The sequence below is a fragment of the Chiloscyllium plagiosum genome, unplaced genomic scaffold (assembly GCF_037043375.1).
Source record: "Chiloscyllium plagiosum isolate Xiang-an unplaced genomic scaffold, Cpla_swu_hap1 HiC_scaffold_33, whole genome shotgun sequence".
In the NCBI taxonomy this organism is placed as follows: domain Eukaryota; kingdom Metazoa; phylum Chordata; class Chondrichthyes; order Orectolobiformes; family Hemiscylliidae; genus Chiloscyllium; species Chiloscyllium plagiosum.
Genome location: NW_028270171.1, coordinates 19,337,077 through 19,357,068, shown reverse-complemented (window position 1 = coordinate 19,357,068; position 19,992 = coordinate 19,337,077). Strand labels below are relative to the sequence as shown.

The window sequence follows — 19,992 nt, the reverse complement described above, 5'->3', positions numbered from 1 at the left end:
AGTCCTTGTGGACGGCTGACAAGGGAGGGGAGGGAGATATGGGTCTGGTGGTGGCATCCCTCTGGAGGTCACAGAAATGTTGTCTAATGATTGTCATTTGCATTATTAATTCATAAAATGGTGAAAATCATCACAGTTTTATTTAAAAGCAGTTTTGAAAATCAGTGGAAAATATTGGTAATACGGAACATAAACCTGAATGCAATATTGAGAATTGAATGGAAGACACTGACTATCTATTCATCCTGAATACAAAATATTGGACTTTCCTCTGTTTCATATCAGACTGTCTCCACCCATGATTAATGCTTGGGTGGTTCCTAGTGCTCTAGGATGCTGGCTTCGAACCTGCAGCGGTCTAGCGACAGAGTGGCTCAATTCCATCTTCCAGACGCAGTGTGAGTAGGGGCTCGTGTTTAACTTGTGGTTGATGCTTAAAGGTTGGCTCAGGAGTGTCATTTGTCAGAGGGGCATTTTACTCAGGTTATACTCATGTAATTTAAGAGCAAACATCAAAACCACTTCTTTACACACAAAACAAAGATGCAGTTGGTACGACAGGGGGTTGGTTCATTTTCCCTGAGGTGGGGAGTGGAACAGGAGGGGTAATTGGAACTAAGAGGTGGCATGGTTTCCTGTGACATTGCTCCATTCCTGCCCACATTGACTGTACCTACCAAAGATGCTGTCACCAAGAGTAGGTCGAGTTCTCCTGTGATCGGTCGCTCCACCCCCACCTCATCACTGGTGCTATCATGTCAATGGAGTTGACCTCGGTTTGGCAGGCCAGGAGATCATCGGGGCAGAATTCCCGAGGTCAGAAAAAGGGATCCGCAATGAAAAATGTCACATTCCAGTCGGAACGATCAACAGCAAGATATATCCCATCTTGGTTCAATAGGTCTTATTGTGACAGTCCTCAACATTTTACTTTCCATTTGAAATTCCTGTTGAAGAGCTTATGCCCGAAACATCGACTCTCCTGCGCCTTGGATGCTACCTGACCTGCTTTGCTTTTCCGGCAACACACTCCCGACTCTGATCTCCAGCATCTGCAATCCTCAATTTCTACTTTGCCAATCCCTCGCCCAATCCAGACAGCATCTGTGAAGAGAAATCAGTGTTAAAGCTTTAGGTCCAGTGACCTTTCTTCAGAAGTGATGACACCTCGATTAAACATTGTTTTTATGCAGTAGAAAGGGAGCGGAGAGGCAGGAGGATGAAAGGATAGGTGGGGATAGAGCCCCAAGAGAGAGAGAAACATTTGGACAGAGAAAGGAGTGGATAAAGACCAGCCTGGGAGAATGATTTGCTGCTAATGGAGACAATTAGTCGCTGACAATGGGTTATGTGGTAGCAGCCCATGTAATGAAAAGGCCTGGTGTGTGGGAGTTGGGGAAAGGTACTCAAGCCCTATAATTGTTTAACTCAATAAGAAGTACTGTATACTTCCAAATAGAAAATGAGGTTCTGTTCTTCCAGCTTGTGCTGAGCTTTGCTGGAGCACTGCAGCGAGACTGAGACAGAGATGTTGGCCAGGGACCAGGGTGGGGTGTTGTAGTGACAGGCAACTGGAAGCTCAGGGTCTTCTTTGCGGACAGGTTGTAGGTGTTGGACAAAATGGTTACCGAGTCTGTTGTTCGTTTCTGGAAAGTACAGGAGACCATATCGTGAGCAAAGAAAGCAGGAGATGAGATTGTGGGATGTGCAGGTAAAGTGCTGCTTCACCTGGAAGGTGTATTTGGCACCTTAGATGGTGGGGAGGGAGGAAATAAATGGACAGATGTAGCACCTTCTGTGATTGCAGGGGAATGTTCTGTTGGCTGTATATGCGGTGGGTGTGTTGGGAGTGAATGAGGAGTGCACCAGGGTGTCCTGGAGGAAATGGTCCTTGTGGACAGTTGACAATGGAGGGGATTGGAATATTGGTCTGGTAGTGGCATCTCTTTGGAGATCACAGAAATGTTGTCTAATGATCCTCATTTGCATTATTAATCCATAACATTGTGAAGATAATCACAATTTTATTTAAAAGCAGTTTTAAAATCAATGGAAAATATTGATAATGTGTTAGATGAACCTGCATGGAATATTGAGAACTGGTTGGATGAGACTGACTATCAACTAACCCTGAGTGTAAAGTATTGCAATTTCCTCTGTTTTATATAAGACTTTCTCCACCCACACTGGATGCCTGGATGATTCCTAGTGGTCTAGGGTGCAGGCTTCTAAACCTGTAGCTGTTTAGCGACAGAGTGGTTCAATTCCACCTTCCAGGCGCTGTGTGTGTTGCGGCTTGTGTTTAACTTGTGTCAGATGTTTAAAGGTTGGCTCAGTAGTTTTATTTGTCAGAGGATTGACAGGGGCATTTTGGTAAGATTTTACTCATGATTTAAGAGCAAACATCAATACCATTTCTTTCCACACAAAGCAAAGATGCAGTTTGATAGGGCAGAGAGTTGATTTGTGTTTCTCTGAGGTGGGTGCAAGAACAGCAGGGACAGTTTGAACAAAGAGGTGGCATGGTTTCCTGTGACACAGCTCCATTCCTGCCCAGATTGACTGTACCCACCGAGGAAGCCATCAGCAAGAGTAGGTCAGAATCTCTTGTGTCCAGATCCATATCCTCCACCTCATTACTGGTGCTGCTTTAAAGTGGAGTTGACTTCTCTCAGCCAGTGCAGAAGATCGTCAGAACAGATTTCCCTAGGTCATAAACACGCACCTGCAGTGAAAATATGTTGCAATCCATCTGAAACAATCAATAGCAAGGCAAATCCCTTCATAGCTCAACTGGCCATATTGTTTTAGCCCTAAACATTTTACTTTCCAGCACCGGCCTCCCAATTCACACACTCGCATTGTTTGTGACCTGCCTCAGCACTCACAGCGGTACTGACCTCTGATTTGGTCAACTTAATCGAAGCCACACCCACTCCATCTGGCTTATTCCTTTCCACTCAAGGTCACCAAAGGCAAATTGGTCACCCTGACCCATCTCTCAGTCAACGAATTTAGAATTGTTATGGTGCGACAGGAGGCCATCTTGTCTTCACTGGCCCTTCAGACAAGCATCATTCCCTAGTGCCACTGTCCTGCCTTTCCCCATAACCTTGCTCACTATTTCTATCCAAATAATAATCCAATGTTCTCTTGCACGCCTGTTGTACCCTGTCTCCATCACACTCCCACGACGTTTGTTTTGTACAATAACTACTCACTCAGTGAAAATGCTTTTCTCTTCCATTACCAATCCCCATCTATGATCTCTCACCGCACCTTTTACGAGTGGGAAGAGTTTCTCCTTATCTACTCTCTTCGTCCTGCTCATCGTTTACCTAATCCCCTGCAATCCTGGCAGCATCTGTGGAGAGAAATCAGACTTAAAGTTTTAGGTCCAGTGACCTTTCTTCAGAAAGGAGGAAGTGAGGATTGCAGATGCTGAGGATCAGAGCCGAGAGTGTGTTGCTGGGAAAGCACAGCAGGTCAGGCAGCATCCAAGGAGTAGGAGAATCGATGCTTCAAGCATAAGCCCTTCATCAGGAATGACAGTTGTGGGCTGGAATATAGGGGAGGGAGGTTGGGTTGTGTGAAGGTAGTTGAAAAAGCGATAGGTGGATGAGGGTGAGGGAGAAGGTGATGCATCTGGGGGAAGTGACGGACTGGTCAGGTGACCCATGCCGAGTTGGAGGTTTGGGACTTGGATAATGTGGAGGGAGTGGAAATTAGGAAGCTGTTGAAATCCACATTTATATTGTGTGGTTACAGGGTCCCAAGATGGAATATGAGGCATTCCTCCTCCAGGCATCGGGTGGTAATGGTTTGCCGTGGAGGCGGCCCAGTACCTGCATGACCTTGATGGAGTTGAAGGTGAAATTGGAATGTTCAGTCACAGGGCAGTGAGCATAGTTTTTATGCAGTATTATGGAGATGGGAGGCAGGAGGATTAAAGGATAGGTGGAGATAGAGCCACAGGAGAGAAAAACAGTTGGGCAGATAAAGGAGTGGATAAAGACCAACCTGGGAGAAGGTGCTAATGGGGACAATTAGTCGCTGACAATTAGTTGTGTGTGGTAGCAGCCCATGTAATGAAGAGACGTGGTGTGTGGGGGTGGGGGAAAGCTTGGGGAAATGGGTTCCAACCCTAACATTGTTGAACTTGATAAGAAGTCCAGAATGCTGCATTTTCCAAATGGAAAATATTGTGCTGTCCTTCCAGCTTGCTCTGAGCTTCACTGGAGCACTGCAGTGAGCCTGAGACAGAGATGTTGGCTAGGGGCCAGGGGGGTTGTTGTAGTGGCGGGCAACTGGAAGTTCAGGGTTTTTTCACGGACAGGATGTAGGTGTTCGACAAAACAGTCACCCAGTCTGTGCTTTGTTTCCAAAATATACCAGAGACCACATCGTGAGCAGAGAAAGCAGGAGACAAGATTATGGGATGTGCAAGTAAAGTGCTGCTTCATCTGGAAGGTGTATTTGGGACCTTGGATGGTGTGGTGGGAGGAAGTAAATGGACAGATGTAACACCTTCTGTGGTTGCAGGGGAATGTTCTGTGGGGCTGTGGATGGGGTGGGTGTGTTGTGAGTGAAGGAGGAGTACACCAGGGTGTCCCGGAGGGAGCAATCCTTGTGGACGGCTGACAAGGGAGGGAAGGGGGATATGGGTCTGGTGGTGGCATCCCTCTGGAGGTCACAGAAATGTTGTCTAATGATTGTCATTTGCATTATTAATTCATAAAATGATGAAAATAATCACAGTTTTATTTAAAAGCAGTTTTGAACATCAGTGGAAAATATTGGTAAGACGGAACATAAACCTGAATGCAATATTGAGAATTGAATGGAAGACACTGACTATCTATTCATCCTGAATACAAAATATTGGACTTTCCTCTGTTTCATATCAGACTGTCTCCACCCATGATTAATGCTTGGGTGATTCCTAGTGCTCTAGGATGCTGGCTTCGAACCTGCAGCGGTCTAGCGACAGAGTGGCTCAATTCCGTCTTCCACACGCAGTGTGAGTAGGGGCTCGTGTTTAACTTGTGGTTGATGCTTAAAGGTTGGCTCAGGAGTGTCATTTGTCAGAGGGGCATTTTGCTCAGGTTATACTCATGTAATTTAAGAGCAAACATCAAAACCACTTCTTTACACACAAAACAAAGATGCAATTGGTACGGCAGGGAGTTGGGTTCATTTTCCCTGAGGTGGGGAGTGGAACAGGAGGGGTAATTGGAACTAAGAGGTGGCATGGTTTCCTGTGACATTGCTCCATTCCTGCCCACATTGACTGTACCTACCAAAGATGCTGTCACCAAGAGTAGGTCGAGTTCTCCTGTGTTCGGTCGTCCACCCCCACCTCATCACTGGTGCTATCATGTCAATGGAGTTGACCTCGGTTTGGCAGGCCAGGAGATCATCAGGGCAGAATTCCCGAGGTCAGAAAAAGGGATCCGCAATGAAAAATGTCACATTCCAGCTGGAACGATCAACAGCAAGATATATCCCATCTTGGTTCAATAGGTCTTATTGTGACAGTCCTCAACATTTTACTTTCCATTTGAAATTCCTGTTGAAGAGCTTATGCCCGAAACATCGACTCTCCTGCTCCTTGGATGCTACCTGACCTGCTTTGCTTTTCCGGCAACACACTCCCGACTCTGATCTCCAGCATCTGCAATCCTCAATTTCTACTTTGCCAATCCCTCGCCCAATCCAGACAGCATCTGTGAAGAGAAATCAGGTTTAAAGCTTTAGGTCCAGTGACCTTTCTTCAGAAGTGATGACACCTCGATTAAACATTGTTTTTATGCAGTAGAAAGGGAGTGGAGAGGCAGGAAGATTAAAGGATAGGTGGGGATAGAGCCCCAAGAGAGAGAGAAACATTTGGACAGAGAAAGGAGTGGATAAAGACCAGCCTGGGAGAATGTTTTGCTACTAATGGAGACAATTAGTCGCTGACAATGCGTTGTGTGGTAGCAGCCCATGTAATGAAAAGGCCTAGTGTGTGGGAGTTGGGGAAAGGTACTCATGCCCTATAATTGTTTAACTCAATCAGAAGTACTGTATACTTCCAAATAGAAAATGAGGTTCTGTTCTTCCAGCTTGTACTGAGCTTTGCTGGAGCACTGCAGCGAGACTGAGACAGAGATGTTGGCCAGGGACCAGGGTGGGGTGTTGTAGTGACAGGCAACTGGAAGCTCAGGGTCTTCTTTGCGGACAGGTTGTAGGTGTTGGACAAAATGGTTACTGAGTCTGTTGTTCGTTTCTGGAAAGTACAGGGGGCCATATCGTGAGCAAAGAAAGCAGGAGATGAGATTGTAGGATGTGCAGGTAAAGCGTTGCTTTACCTGGAAGGTGTATTTGGGACCTTAGATGGTGGGGAGGGAGGAAGTAAACAGACAGATGTAGCACCTTCTGTGATTGAAGGGGAATGTTCTGTTGGCTGTATATGCGGTGGGTGTGTTGGGAGTGAATGAGGAGTGCACCAGGGTGTCCTGGAGGGAATGGTCCTTGTGGACAGTTGACAATGGAGGGGATTGGAATATTGGTCTGGTGGTGGCATCCCTTTGGAGATCACAGAAATGTTGTCTAATGATCCTCATTTGCATTATTAATCCATTAAATTGTGAAGATAATCACAATTTTATTTAAAGACAGTTTTAAAATCAATGGAAAATATTGATAATGTGTTAGATGAACCTGCATGGAATATTGAGAACTGGTTGGATGAGACTGACTATCTACTAACCCTGAGTTTAAAGTATTTCAATTTCCTCTGTTCTATATAAGATTTTCTCCACCCATACTTGCTGCTTGGATGATTCCTAGTGGTCTAGGGTGCAGGCTTCAAACCTGTAGCTGTTTAGTGACAGAGTGGTCCAATTCCACCTTGTTGGGGCTTGTGTTTAACTTGTGTCAGATGATTAAAGGTTGGCTCAGTAGTTTTATTTGTCAGAGGATTGACAGGGGCATTTTGGTAAGATTTTACTCATGATTTAAGAGCAAACATCAAAACCATTTCTTTACACACAAAGCAAAGATGAGGTTTGATATGGCAGAGAGTTGATTTGTGTTTTTCTAAGATGGGTGCAAGAACAGCAGGGACAGTTTGAACAAAGAGGTGGCATGGTTTCCTGTGACACAGCTCCATTCCTGCCCAGATTGACCGTACCCACCGAGGAAGTCATCAGCAAGAGTAGGTCAGAATCTCTTGTGTCCAGATCCATATCCCCCACCTCATTACTGGTGCTGCTTTAAAGTGGAGTTGACTTCTCTCAGCCAGTCCAGAAGATCATCAGAACAGATTTTCCAAGGTCATAAACACGCATCTGCAGTGAAAATATGTTGCAATCCATCTGAAACAATCAACAGCAAGGCAAATCCCTTCATAGCTCAACTGGCCATATTGTTTTAGCCCTAAATATTTTACTTTCCAGCACCGGCCTCCCAATTCACACACCCGCATAGTTTGTGACCTGCCTCAGCACTCACAGCGGTGCTATCCTCTGATTTGGTCAACTTAATCGAAGCCACACCCACTCCATCTGGCTTATTCCTTTCCACTCAAGGTCACCAAAGGCAAATTGGTCACCCTTCTCCATCTATCAGTCAACGAATCAAGAATTGTTATCTGAAAGACCAGCCTGGGAGCATGATTCATTTCTAATGGGGACAATAAGTCGCTGACAATAGGTTGTGTGTAGTACCAGCCCATGTAATGACAGGGCCTGGTGTGTGGGGGTGGGGGAAAGCTTGGGGAAAGGAGTTCAAGCCCTCAAATTGTTGAACTCAATAGCAAGTCCTGAATGCTGCAGGGTTCCCAAATTGAAAATGAGGTGTTGTTCTTCCAGCTTGTGCTGAGCTTCGCTGGAGCACTGCAGCAAGTCTGAGACACAGATGTTGTCCAGGGACCAGGGTGGGGTATTAAAGTGACAGGCAACTGGAAGCTCAGGGTCTGCTTTGTGGACAGGATGTCGGTGTTCAACAGAACGGTCGCCGAGTCTGTGCTTTATTTCCCTAATGTACCGGAGACCACATCGTGAGCAGAGAAAGCAGTAGATAAGATTGTGTGATGTGCAGGTAAAGTGCTGCTTCACCTGGAAGGTGTATTTGGGATCTTAGATGGTGAGGAGGGAGGAAGTTAAAAGAACAGATGTAGCACCTTCTGTGGTTGCAGGGGAATGTCCAGTGGGTCTGTGGGTGGGGTGGGTGTGTTGGGAGTGCACCAGCGTGTTCCGAAGGGAACGGTCTATGTGAACGGAGAGGGGAGGGGAATATGGGTCTGGTGGCGGCATCTCTCCGGAGGTCGCAGAAGTGTTGTCTAATGATCTTCATTTGCATTATTAACCCATAAAACTGTGAAGCTAATCACATTTTTATTTCATATCAGTGTTTAACATAAATGGAAAATATTGGCATCTTGGAACATGAACCTGAACGTAATATTGAGAACTGGTTGGATGACAGACTATCTACTAACCCTGAATATAAAGTGTTGCACTTTCCTCACTTTTATATAAGACTCTCTCCATGTTTGCCTAATTCCTGGCTGATTCCCAGTGGTCTTGGATGCAAGCTTCAAACCTGCTGCTGTCTAGCAACAGAGTGGTTCAATTCCACCTTCCAGGTGCAGCGTGAGTAGGGATTTGTGCTAGATGATTCAAGGTCACCTCAAGTGTGTTATTTATCAAATGATTTAAAGGGGTAGTTTGTTAAGGTTATACTCACATAATTTAAGAGCAAACATCAAATCCACTTCCTTACACATGAAGCAAGGATGCACTTTGGTACAGCAGAGACTTTGGTTCACTTCCTTGTGGTGGAGACAAGAACAGGAGGGGCAGTTTGAACTGAGATGTGGCATGGTTTCCTGTGCCATTGCTCCATTCCTGCCCAGAGTGACCATACCCACCAAGGAAGCTGTCCCCAAGCATAGGTCGTGTTCTCTTGTGCTCACCTCATCACTGGTGCTACCATGTCAATGGAGTTAACCCCTCTTTAGGGCAGGCCAGGACATCATCAGGGTCGAATTCCTCAAGTCCAAAACCAGGATCTGCAATGAAAAATGTCACATTCCAGCCAGAAAGATCAACAACGAGGTGTCACCCATTCTGGTTCAATAGGTCTTAATGTTACAGTCCTAAACGTTTTACTTTCCATCAGAAATTCCTGCTTTTCTGGCACCACACTGTCGACTCTGATCTCCAGCATCTGCAATCCTCACTTTCTCCTTTGCCTATCCCTCACCCAATCCCGGCAGCATCTGTGAAGAGAGATCAGAGTTAAAGCTTTCGATCCAGTGACCTTTCTTCAGAAGTGATGACACCTCGATTGAGTATAGTTTTTACGCAGTAGATAGGGAGACGGGAAGCAGGAGAATTAAAGGATAAATGGACATAGAACCCAAGAGAGAGAAAAAAACAGTTAGACAGATGAAAGAGTGAATAAAGACCAGCCTGGGAGAATGATTCCCTGATAATGGGTTGTGTGTGGTAGCAGCTCATTTAATGACGAGGCCTGGTGTATGGGGGTGGGGGAAAGCTTGGGGAAAGGTGCTCAAGCCCTATAATAGTTGAACTCAGTAAGAAGTCCTGAATGCTGCAGGGTTCCCAAATGAAAAATGAGGTGCTGTTGTTCCAGCTTGTGCTGAGCTTCGCTGGAGCACTGCAGCAAGTCTGAGACAGAGATGTTGGCCATGGACCAGGGTGGGGTGTTGTAGTGGCAGGCAACTGGAAGCTCAGGGTCTTCTTTGCGGACAGGTTGTAGGTGTTTTACAAAACGGTCACCAAGTCTGTGCTTTGTTTCCCTCATGTACCAGAGACCACATTGTGAGCAGAGAAAGCAGTAGACGAGACTGTGGGATGTGCAAGTAAAGCACTGCTTCACCTGGAAGGTGTATTTGGGACCTTAGATGGTGAGGAGGGAGGAAGTAAGTGGGCAGATGTAGCATCTTCTGTGATTGCAGGAGAATGTTCTGTGGGACTGAGGATGGGTTGGGTGTGTTGGATGTGAAGGAGGCGTGCACCAGGGTGTCCCGGAAGGAATGGTCCTTGTGGACGGCTGATAAGTGAGGGGAGGGGAATATGGGTCCGGTGGTGCCATCCCTTTGGATGTAGCAGAAATGTCAGCTAATGTTCTTCATTTGCATTACTAATCCACGAAAGTTTGAAGATAATCACAGTTTTATTTAATACCAGTTCTCAACATAAATGTGTATAATGGTAACACGGAACACGAACGTGGATGCAATATTGAGAACCAGTTGGTTCACACTGGCTATCTATTAACCCTAAATATAATGTGCTGCAATGTGGGGTGCAGTGGTGGCTCAGTGGTTAGTACTAGGAGTCCTGGTTCAATTCCTGTCTTGGGTGGAGATTGTGCATGTCTGCGTGTGTTTCCTCTGCGTGCTCTGGTTTCCTCCCACAATCCCAACAGATGCAGGTTAGGTGAATTGGTCATGCTAAATTGTATGTAGTGTTAGGTGGATTAGTCAGGGGTAAGTATAGGGGGGTGGGTTCCTCTTTGGAGGGTTGTTGGGCCAAAGGGCCTGTTTCCACACTGTAGGTAATCTAATTACTTCTGTTTTATATAAAGCACCCTCCACATTTTTGTAAAACATTATTTCAAAAATAGCTTCCATCTGTCCAGTTTCTGCCTCACTTTGCTGATACGCTCCTCCCAAGACTTGGGGCATGCCCCAGCCCCTCCGAACCAAATACCCAGCACCTTCAGGTGGTCGGTCCTGACGGTGAAGGGGATCGAGGATTGGTCGGCCCAGTTCCCGAAGAGCATGGCCTCGCTCTTGCCTCGGTTGATCTTGGCCCCCGAGGCCCATTTGAACTGGTCACATATGCACATGAGTCTGTGCATGGCCAGCGGATCCGAGCAGAAAACGGCGACGTCATCCATGTACAGGGAGGCCTTGACCTGCAGGCCCCCACTGCCAGGAATAGTCACCCCTCTCAGGCTCGCGTCCTTCCTGATGGACTCAGCAAATGGCTCTATGCAGCACACAAACAAGTCAGAGGAGAGAGAGGGCAGCCCTGCCTGATTCCAGATCTGACTGGGAAGCTATCTGATTCCCACCCATTGATTGAGACTGCACTGACAATGTTGGTGTAGAGCAGTCTGATCCAATTGCAGATTCCCTCCCCAAAGCCCATTTTGGAGAGAACATCTCTCATACACGGGTGTGATATCCTGTCAAAGGCTTTCTCCTGGTCCACGCTGTTCAGGCAGGTGTCCAACCCTCGGTACTGCACGTAGGCGATCGTATCCCTGAGGAGTGCGAGACTTTCAGTGATCTTCCTACCCGGTACAGCACAGGTTTGGTCAGGGTGAATCGCCGACCCCAGAGCAGACCTGACCCGGTTGGCGATTACTTTTGACAGAATTTTGTAATCTGCATTCAACTGTGAGATTGGTCTCCAATTTCTGAGTTCCTCCCTCTCTCCCTTCTGCTTGTAGATGAGGGTGATGATGCCTTTCCTCATGAATTCACTCATGGTACCTGCCCGAAGCATACTGACATACACCTCCAACAGGTCCTGGCCAATCAAGTCCCACAGAGCGGAATAGTGCTCGACCGGTAAGCCGTCGCTTCCGGGAGTTTTATTCTTTTCGAAGGACTCGAGGGCCTTGGTCAGCTCGTCCAGAGATAGCGGCTGGTCCAGCCTCTCCCGTGTTCTGTCGTCTAAGACCTCCGTGATAGAGGACAGGAACGACTGGGAGGCCACGCTGTCGGTCGGCTTCGCGTCATACAGACTGGCATAGAAGGATTTACTGATCCTCATGACGTCAGCCTGAGATGACGTTATCGAGCCATCTTCTTCCTTCAGGCTGCTGAGCACAGAGCTCCCTTTGTGCACCTTCTGGAAGAAGAAACGTGAGCATGTCTCATCCTGCTCCACCGAGCAGACCCTGGACCGGAAGATTATCTTGGAGGCCTCCGAGGCAAAGAGCGAGGCTTGCTGGCCCTTCACCTCCTTGAGGTCCTCCGTGACATCCACCCCCATCGTCTGCAGCAGGAGCAGGTTCTGCATACTTTCCTGGAGCTGGGACAGTTTTTCCCGCCTCTCTCTCACCTCCTGAACACCTTTGAGGATGAAGAACCTCTTGATGTTCCCTTTTACTGTTTCCCACCAGTCCACTGGGGACTCAAAGAGGGGCTTCATGGTTCTCCAACCTGCATAGTCCCTCTTGAGCTCCTCAATGTTTCCCGGGGTCAACAGCTTTGTGTTCAGCTTCCACGTTCCCTTACCAGCCCGCTGCTCGTCCTGTAGGTGACAGTCGGCCAGCAGGAGGCAGTGGTCAGAGAAGAACACCGGCTTGACGTCGGTGGATCTGACTGAGAGCGTTCGGGACACAAACAGGTAATCTATCCTTGAGCGGATAGACCCGTCTGCCCGTGACCATGAAACTCCCTCCACACATGCATGATGCCTGGATGATTGCTAGTGGTGTAGGGTGCAGGTTTCAAACCTGTAGCTATCTAGAGACAGAATGGTTCAATTCCACCTTCCAGGCGCAGTGCACATAGGGGCTTGTGCCTAACTTGTGTCAGATGTTTAAAGGTTGGCTCAGGAGTGTTATTTGTCAGAGAATTAAGAGGGGCATTTTGTTAAGATTATACTCGTGATTTAAGAGCAAACATCAGAACGACTTCTTTACACATGAAGCAAGGATGCTGTTGTTGGGTTCACGGCAGAGAGTTGGGTTCACTTTCTCTGAGGTGGGGACAGGAACAGGAGGGGCAGTTTGAAAATAAGAGATCAAAGAGTGTGGTACTGGAAAAGCACAGCTGGTCAGGCAGCATCCGAGGAGCACGAGATTTGATGTTTTGAGCGTAATCTCTTTGTCAGGAATCAGACTAAGAGGTGGGGCAGGGTTTCCAGTGACATTGCCCCATTCCTGCCCAGATTACCGTATCCACCAGCGAAGCCATCGGCAAGAGTAGGTCGTGTTCTCTTGTGTCTGACTGCTCCTCCCCCACCTCATCACTGGAGCTTCCATAACAAAGGAGTTGACCTCTCTCTGCCAGGCCAGGAGATCATCAGGGCTGAATTCCTAAGATCAGGAGTAGGGATCCGCAGTGAAAAATGTTACATTCCAGCCACAATGATCAACAGTGAGGCATCTCCCCGCCTAGTTCAATGGGCCTTATCGTTTCAGCCCTAAATATTTTACCTTCCAGTTCTGGCCTCCCAATTCAGACACAGCATAGTTTGTGACCCACCTCAGCAATCCCAGCAGTGCTGCCCTCTGATTGTGTCAACTTTATCGTAGCTACGCACACTCCATCTGGCTTATCCCATTTCACTCTGGGTCAACAAAAGAAAATTGGTCACCCTTCTCCATCTCGTCATTGCTGAATCACAAAATTGTTATGGTGTGACAGGAGGCCATCTTGGCTGCAATAGGCTTTCAAACCAGCATCATTCCCTAGGTCCACTCTCCTGCCTTTTCCCCCCATAACCTTGCTCACTATTTCTATCCAGCTAATCATCCAATGTTCTCTTGAATGCCTCCTTTGAACTTGTCTCCACTGCACTCCCAATTAGTTAATTTCGTACCATAACTACTCGCTCAGCGAAAATGTTTTCTCTTCCATCACCCATCCCCATCTATGATGTCTCGTTCTTGGACCTTTTACGATGGGAAGAGTTTCTCCTTGTCCACTCTATTTCTTCCGCTCATGGTTTACCCATTTCTCGCCCAATCCTGGGCTGCACCCGTGAAGAGAAATCATACTTATCGTTTCGAGTTCTGTGTCCTGTTATGGACCAGATCAGACCACCTCAATATACAAGGTAGCCTAGACCCTAACGTTCTCTCATTTTCGAGGTAGCTGTGAAGTGCCATATTCCAGATGCAATGCAACTTGTCAAAACTACTCAAAGTCAAGGAAAACAATTTATTTAAACACTATTGTTAAAATAAAAAGTAAGGAAAGAGGAATTTAGAATAACTTAACTATTGGCAAACCAAACAAATAATAGACACAGTAACTATTACTAATTAACTGTTCGATATAAGAACATCCCATAAACGCACCCCTTGACCAAAATGACAAATTCTGAAGCAGAATCTCAAATGCAGTTCTCCAATCTAAGAGGAAACAAAATCAAGAGAAAATTCAGAGAAAGTAGCTGCTAGGGGACAGTCACTGAAGCTGCCAGCTTGGATAGCATGGTGGCTCAGTGGTTAGCACTGCTACCTCACAGCAGCAGGGCCCCGGGTTTGATTCCTGCCTCAGGTGACTGCCTGTGTGGTGTTTGCCCATTCTCCCTGTGTGTGCATGGGCTTGCTTTGGTTTCCTCCCACAATCCAAAGGTATGCAAGCCAGGTGAATTGGTCATGCCGAATTACCCAGAGTGTTAGGTTAGTCAGGGGGAATAGGTCTGGTGGGTTTCTCTTTGAATGGTCAGTGTGGACTTGTTGGGCCAAATGGCCTGTTCCCATACTGTAGGGAATCTAATCTAGCTCTTTTGAGACGCCAGTAGTTTCTGTTTAAAACTAAACCTAAAAACTAAAAGAAAACTAGAAGGGCTGGCCACAGCCAGACTGCTTCCATTGTTCCAACTTTTAAAAATAAAACCCCAAGGCCTCACAATTTGTTTATTTTCTTAGAGACGCCTCTCCATGTCAGCATTCCAACCTCTCTTAAAAAAATACCAGGACGAAATAACCTGTCAAAGTGACAGCATTGTCATAGACCCTTCTTCAAAACTGATGGTAACTAGGAAAAGTTTGGCTTTAATGTCGAAGATGAGGGGAGAGGGGAGGGATAAACTTTAGGCAGAGGTGAAGCCAAAAGGGAGAGAAAAACAAATGGATGGACAAAGGAATGAATATAGACCAGCTTAGGGGAACAAGTTGCTGCTAATGGAGACTATTAGTAGCTGACAATGGGCTGTGTGTGGCATCAGCCCCTGTAATGACAAGGCCTGGTGTGTGGGGATGGGGGAAAGTTTGGGGAAAGGGACGCAAGACCTAAAGTTGTTCAACTCGATATTGAGTCCAGAAGGCTTAGAGTTCCCAAGTGGAAAATAAGGTGCTGTTCTTCCAGCTTGTCCTGAGCTTCGCTGGAGCACAGCAGCAAGCCTAAGACAGAGATGTGGGCCTGGGAACAGGCTGGGGCGTTGAAGTGGCAGGCGACTGGAAACATGGGTTAATTCTGTGGACAGAACGCAGTGTTCTATGAATCACTAACCCAGTCTATGCTTGGTTTCGCCAATGTAGAGGAGGCCACATTTTGAGCAATGAATGCAGTATTCTAGATTTGAGTGAAGGGCAGGTAAATGTGCTGGTTCACCTGGAAGGTATGTTTGGGCCCTTGAATACTGAGGAGGGAGGAAGTAAATGCACAAGTGTTACACTTTCTGCCATTCTGTCCTGGGGCTGTGGGGTGATGTTAGTGGTAATGGAGAGTATACCAGGTGTTCCAGATGGAAGGGTCCCTGCAGAAGGCTGGCAAGGGAGGGAAAGAGAGTATGTGACTGTTGGGGGCATCCTGCTGTAGGTGGCGGAAATCGTGCTAATGATCTTCTGGATGTGGATGCTGGTGAGATGGTAGGTGAGGACAAGGGAGACCATATCGCTGTTGTGGAAGGGAAGAGAAGGGCTAAGGGCTGAAGTGTGGGAGATGGGCCCAACCTGGCTGAGGGTCCCGTCAAGCAATGATGGGGAATCTTCGATTGAGGAAGAAGGTGGACATTTTGGAGGCTTCCTTTTAAAAGTTGGCATCATCAAAACAGATGCAATGGAGATGGAGAAACTGGAACAAAGTCTTTACAGGAAGCAGGGAAGCAGCAAGCAGGCTACGTGGAATATTCCTCATTCCAGTCAATGTTTTGACACTCCTGTTTATATCTATCAACCAGGGCTCCCTGAGTAGACCAGGTTAACAGCCCCACTCAGGGAACCCCTATTTTTGAGGCCCACTTGGCTGACTTCACTACACATATTCCAGTGCGGTACTGATGGACAGCTGCACTGTTGGAGATGCTGCCTTTCAGATAAGACATTGAACCAAGGGCCTTATCTGCTTTTTTTAGGTGAATCTAAACAGTCCCAAAATGTGATAATGAGAACGGAAGTTTTAGCGAACTTATCCCTCCATCAACATCTCAGAAATAGAAGTATCTGAGCATTGCTGCTTGTGGATGTTTGATGCGTGCAAATTGGTTGCTGTGTTTCCTACAGGACAGCAATACACATCTAATTGGCTATAAATGCAGAAGAGAGGAGGGGAAGTAGGCCATTTGGCCCATCGAGTCCGTAAATGCCCTGTGGTCAGGAGTGCTGCTGAATAACAGCATGTGTTTCTTATTTGGATCCTGGGGGAAGGAACTGCTCCTTCCTCGAAACCCAGGAACGGGAAATAGGAGCAGGGCCCAGTTGGCCCATTGAGCCCCGTTCAATATGATCATGGCTCATTCTATAACTCAACACCAAGTTCCCACTCTCTCCTGTACTTCTTGAAGCATATGGCTTCTAGAAATCTATCCATTCCTTTCTTAAATATATTCAGTGACCTCACCTCCATGGCTTTCTGTGGTAGAGAATTCCACAGGTTCACCACTCTCTGAGTGAAGACATTTCTCCTCATCTCACCCTTAAATGGTCCATTCCGCGTCCTGAGGCTGTGGCCTATTGTTCTAGAACTGCCAGCCAGGGAGAACATCATTCCTGCATCGCATTTGTCATAATTTTATAGGCTTCAATGAGATCTCCACTCCCCATATTTTGAATTTGAACACGATCCTTCCTAATGTGTCTTTCCACCCTTTAATTCGTAAGATATTTCAAACAGCACAGGATTGCTGATGAGTGCTGGCCATTCCTCATCCTGTCCATGCACAGCCAAAGTGATAACTGTCTCCTGTGGAACATAGAACATAGAACAGTGCAGCACTGGACCAGACCCTTTAGCCCACAACACTGTGTCGAACATGACACCAAATGAAATTAATTCCTTCTGTCTGCCTTGGTCCATATCCCTCTATTTCTTGCATATTCATGTGTTTATCTAAAAGTCCTTTAAATGTCTTTATTGTATCTACCTCCATGACCACCCTGGCAATGCATTCTAAACTCCCATCTCTGTCTGTGTAAAAACTTGCCCCTCAAGTCTCCTTTTAATTCTCCCCCCACCTCACCTTAAATACATGTCACCTAGTATTAGACAGTTCAACTCTGGGAAAAAGATTCTGACCATCAACTCTATCTATGGATGTCATAATTTTATAGACCCCTATCAAAGTCTCCCCTCAGCCTCCGCCGCTCAAGATAAAACAACCCGAGTTTTTCCAACCTCATCTTATTGCTCATACCCTCTAATTCAGGCAGCATCCTGATAAGCCTCGTCAACAACCTTTCCAAAAACCTTCCCATCCTTCCTGTAGTGTGGCAACCAGAATTGAACACAATACTTGAAGTGTGGCCTCACCAAAGAGACTACATGGATGGATCTTTGTGCTACAGTTCTCAGGATTTCAACTCCTGGGCACTAAAGCAACTCTCTTGGAGTCATGCCTTATTTACATGGCACCAATCAGGAAGGGAGGACACCCTGAGCAAATGCGGAAATCTTGGCCAATGTTTGGTCGAAGCAATGCCTTTTCAAGGAGCGAAGAGAATTGTGAGAGCTGGAGGTATTTGAGAAAGGAATTCTTGAGTTCGATGACTTGGCATCTGTGGGTGGCATGGTGGCACAGTGGTTAGCATTGCTGCCTCACAGCGTCAGAGAGCTGGCTTCAATTCCCGACTCAGGCGACTGACTGTGTGGAGTTTGCACATTCTCCCCGTGTCTGTGTGGGTTTCCACCAGGTGCTCTGGTTTCCTCCCACAGTCCAAAGATTTGCAGGTTAGGTGAATTGGCCATGCTCAATTGCCCGTAGTGTTAGGGGTATGGGTGGGTTGTGGATCGGTGTGGACTTGTTGGGCCGAAGGGCCTGTTTCCACACTGTAAGTAATCTAAAACTGTCTGTAGGATGTTCAAGAAGCACAGGTTAAAGCAAGGACCACCCATGAAAGGAAAATACCAAACCAGTTTATTTTATTTTGACCTTCCTCCTTGACGGTTGTTTTGGTTACGGAGAGTTAATCCACTTTGGAGTGTGAAGAGTGGAAATTTGCAGCTTACCTTCATAGCAGCTCATGGTGTAACAACCTTGTACTTTTCAAACAATACTGAGGCTAAGATGTGTTACGCTTCCAGTGCATAGGGACTCAGTTCATGTGGCAATGCCAGTTATTTTTTTTGGACCGTTTATTTAATGTCTTTGTTCATTGATACCACTCTCATATCTGAGTCAGAATGAGATGATACTGGATGGGTGAGCATTCATTACCCTGAGGCCAGCTAAGAGCCAAACAAATTGGTCTGGAATCATGTCTAGGCCAGTGAAGGACAGTAGATTTCCTTGCCTGAAGGAAATTAGTGAACCAGATGGGGTTTTTTGATGACAATTGACAGAGTTTACACAGTTGCCTTCAGTCTTCTTTGGCAACATCTTCCTCCTTGATGAGGATAGACACAAAGTAGCCATTCAAAATATTAACAGGAAAAGACCATGCAGATAAAGATAAACTCTTTCTCCTGGTTGGGATTCTAGAACTACGATGCATTGTCTGAGAATTAGGACCAGAGCTTTCAGGGGACATGTTAGGAAGCAGTTCGACACACAAAGGGTAGTACAGGTTTGGAACTCTCTCTTCCATCAACGGCAGTGGATGCTGTAACAGTTGTTAGTTTTAAATCTGAGATAAATACATTAAGTTATTAAGGTAAATGGGCCAAGATCAGGTAGAAGGAGTCAGGTGCAGATCAGCTATGATCTCATTGAATGGTGGAACAGGCTTGAAGGGGCCTCACTCCAAGCTTTAAGCACAAAACTCAAGTTGAAGAATCTAGCACTGTATTGGCAGCGATGCTTCCTTCTGGTTAGATGTTAAACTGAAGCTCTCCCCATCTGCCTGTTTGGGTGAAAACTAAGACTTGTGGTATTACTTGAAAGAAGAGCAGTGGACATGTCCTGTACATAGTAACAGAGGCAAAGAGTATAAAAACAAGGAGCTCATGTTAACCTCATATAAGACACTTCTGATTAAAGGTTCCAACCTGAAACGTCACCTCCCCTGCTCTTCTGATGCTGTTTGACTTGCCATGCTTTTTCCAGCTCCACACTTCATCGACTCTAACTTCCCAGCATCTGCAGTCCTCAGTATCTGTGAGACACAAATTCAACCTCAGTTGGAGTATCGCATCCAGTGTGGCTACCACATGCTATGAAGGATGTGAGCACATTGAAGAGAGTGCAGAAAAGGTTTGTGAGAACGGTTCCAGGGATGAGGAGCCTCAGTAGTGAAGATAGATTAGAGAAGAGAAGGCTGGAAGGAGATCTGATTGAAGTATTCAAAGTCCCCAGAGGCCTGGAAAGCGTAGATGGGGAGAAACTGCTCAAATTCATACAATGACCGAGAACAAGGAGAGCACAATTTTGATGCAATTAGGAAGAGAAGCAAAAGCAACATGAGGAAAGTCTTTTTCATACAACAATAGGTTCGGGTCTGGAATACACTGTGAGTGGGGAGGAGGCAGGTCTAATCGAGGCATTTAGAAGTGCGTTAAACCGTAATTTGAACAGGAACGATATGTAGGGTCATGGGGCAGGGAAGACGGGAGAATGGAACGAAGTGAAATACTCATTCAGAGAGCTGGTGCAGCCGTGCAGTGGGATCAACAATTTCCTGCTGCACGAGAACCGTCCTGTGAAACAGATGATGTGCTCATTAGCTCATTTTGCTGCTTGTGGCAGTCTTTTGTGTGACCACATTCTCCACATTAGAAAAGTGATCATACTTTAAAAGTATTTTAATGACTGGCACAGCAGTCTGAGACTTTCAGTGGTGGCAAAACACACTCTATAAATGAAATGCCTTCTTTCCTCATTTTAATCACTTTTTGTTCATCATCGATACAAG

At 46.4% G+C, this 19,992-nt stretch overlaps 2 non-coding genes across 2 annotated transcripts; both read left to right on the top strand.

Annotated features, from left to right (window-relative positions):
* The first annotated feature begins 8,545 nt into the window (after positions 1-8,545).
* trnastop-uca (transfer RNA opal suppressor (anticodon UCA)) lies at positions 8,546-8,632 on the top strand. Its single transcript has one exon. It is a non-coding gene; the product is annotated as a tRNA-Sec (tRNA).
* A 3,813-nt stretch (positions 8,633-12,445) lies between these two features.
* trnastop-uca (transfer RNA opal suppressor (anticodon UCA)) lies at positions 12,446-12,532 on the top strand. Its single transcript has one exon. It is a non-coding gene; the product is annotated as a tRNA-Sec (tRNA).
* Positions 12,533-19,992: the final 7,460 nt, after the last annotated feature.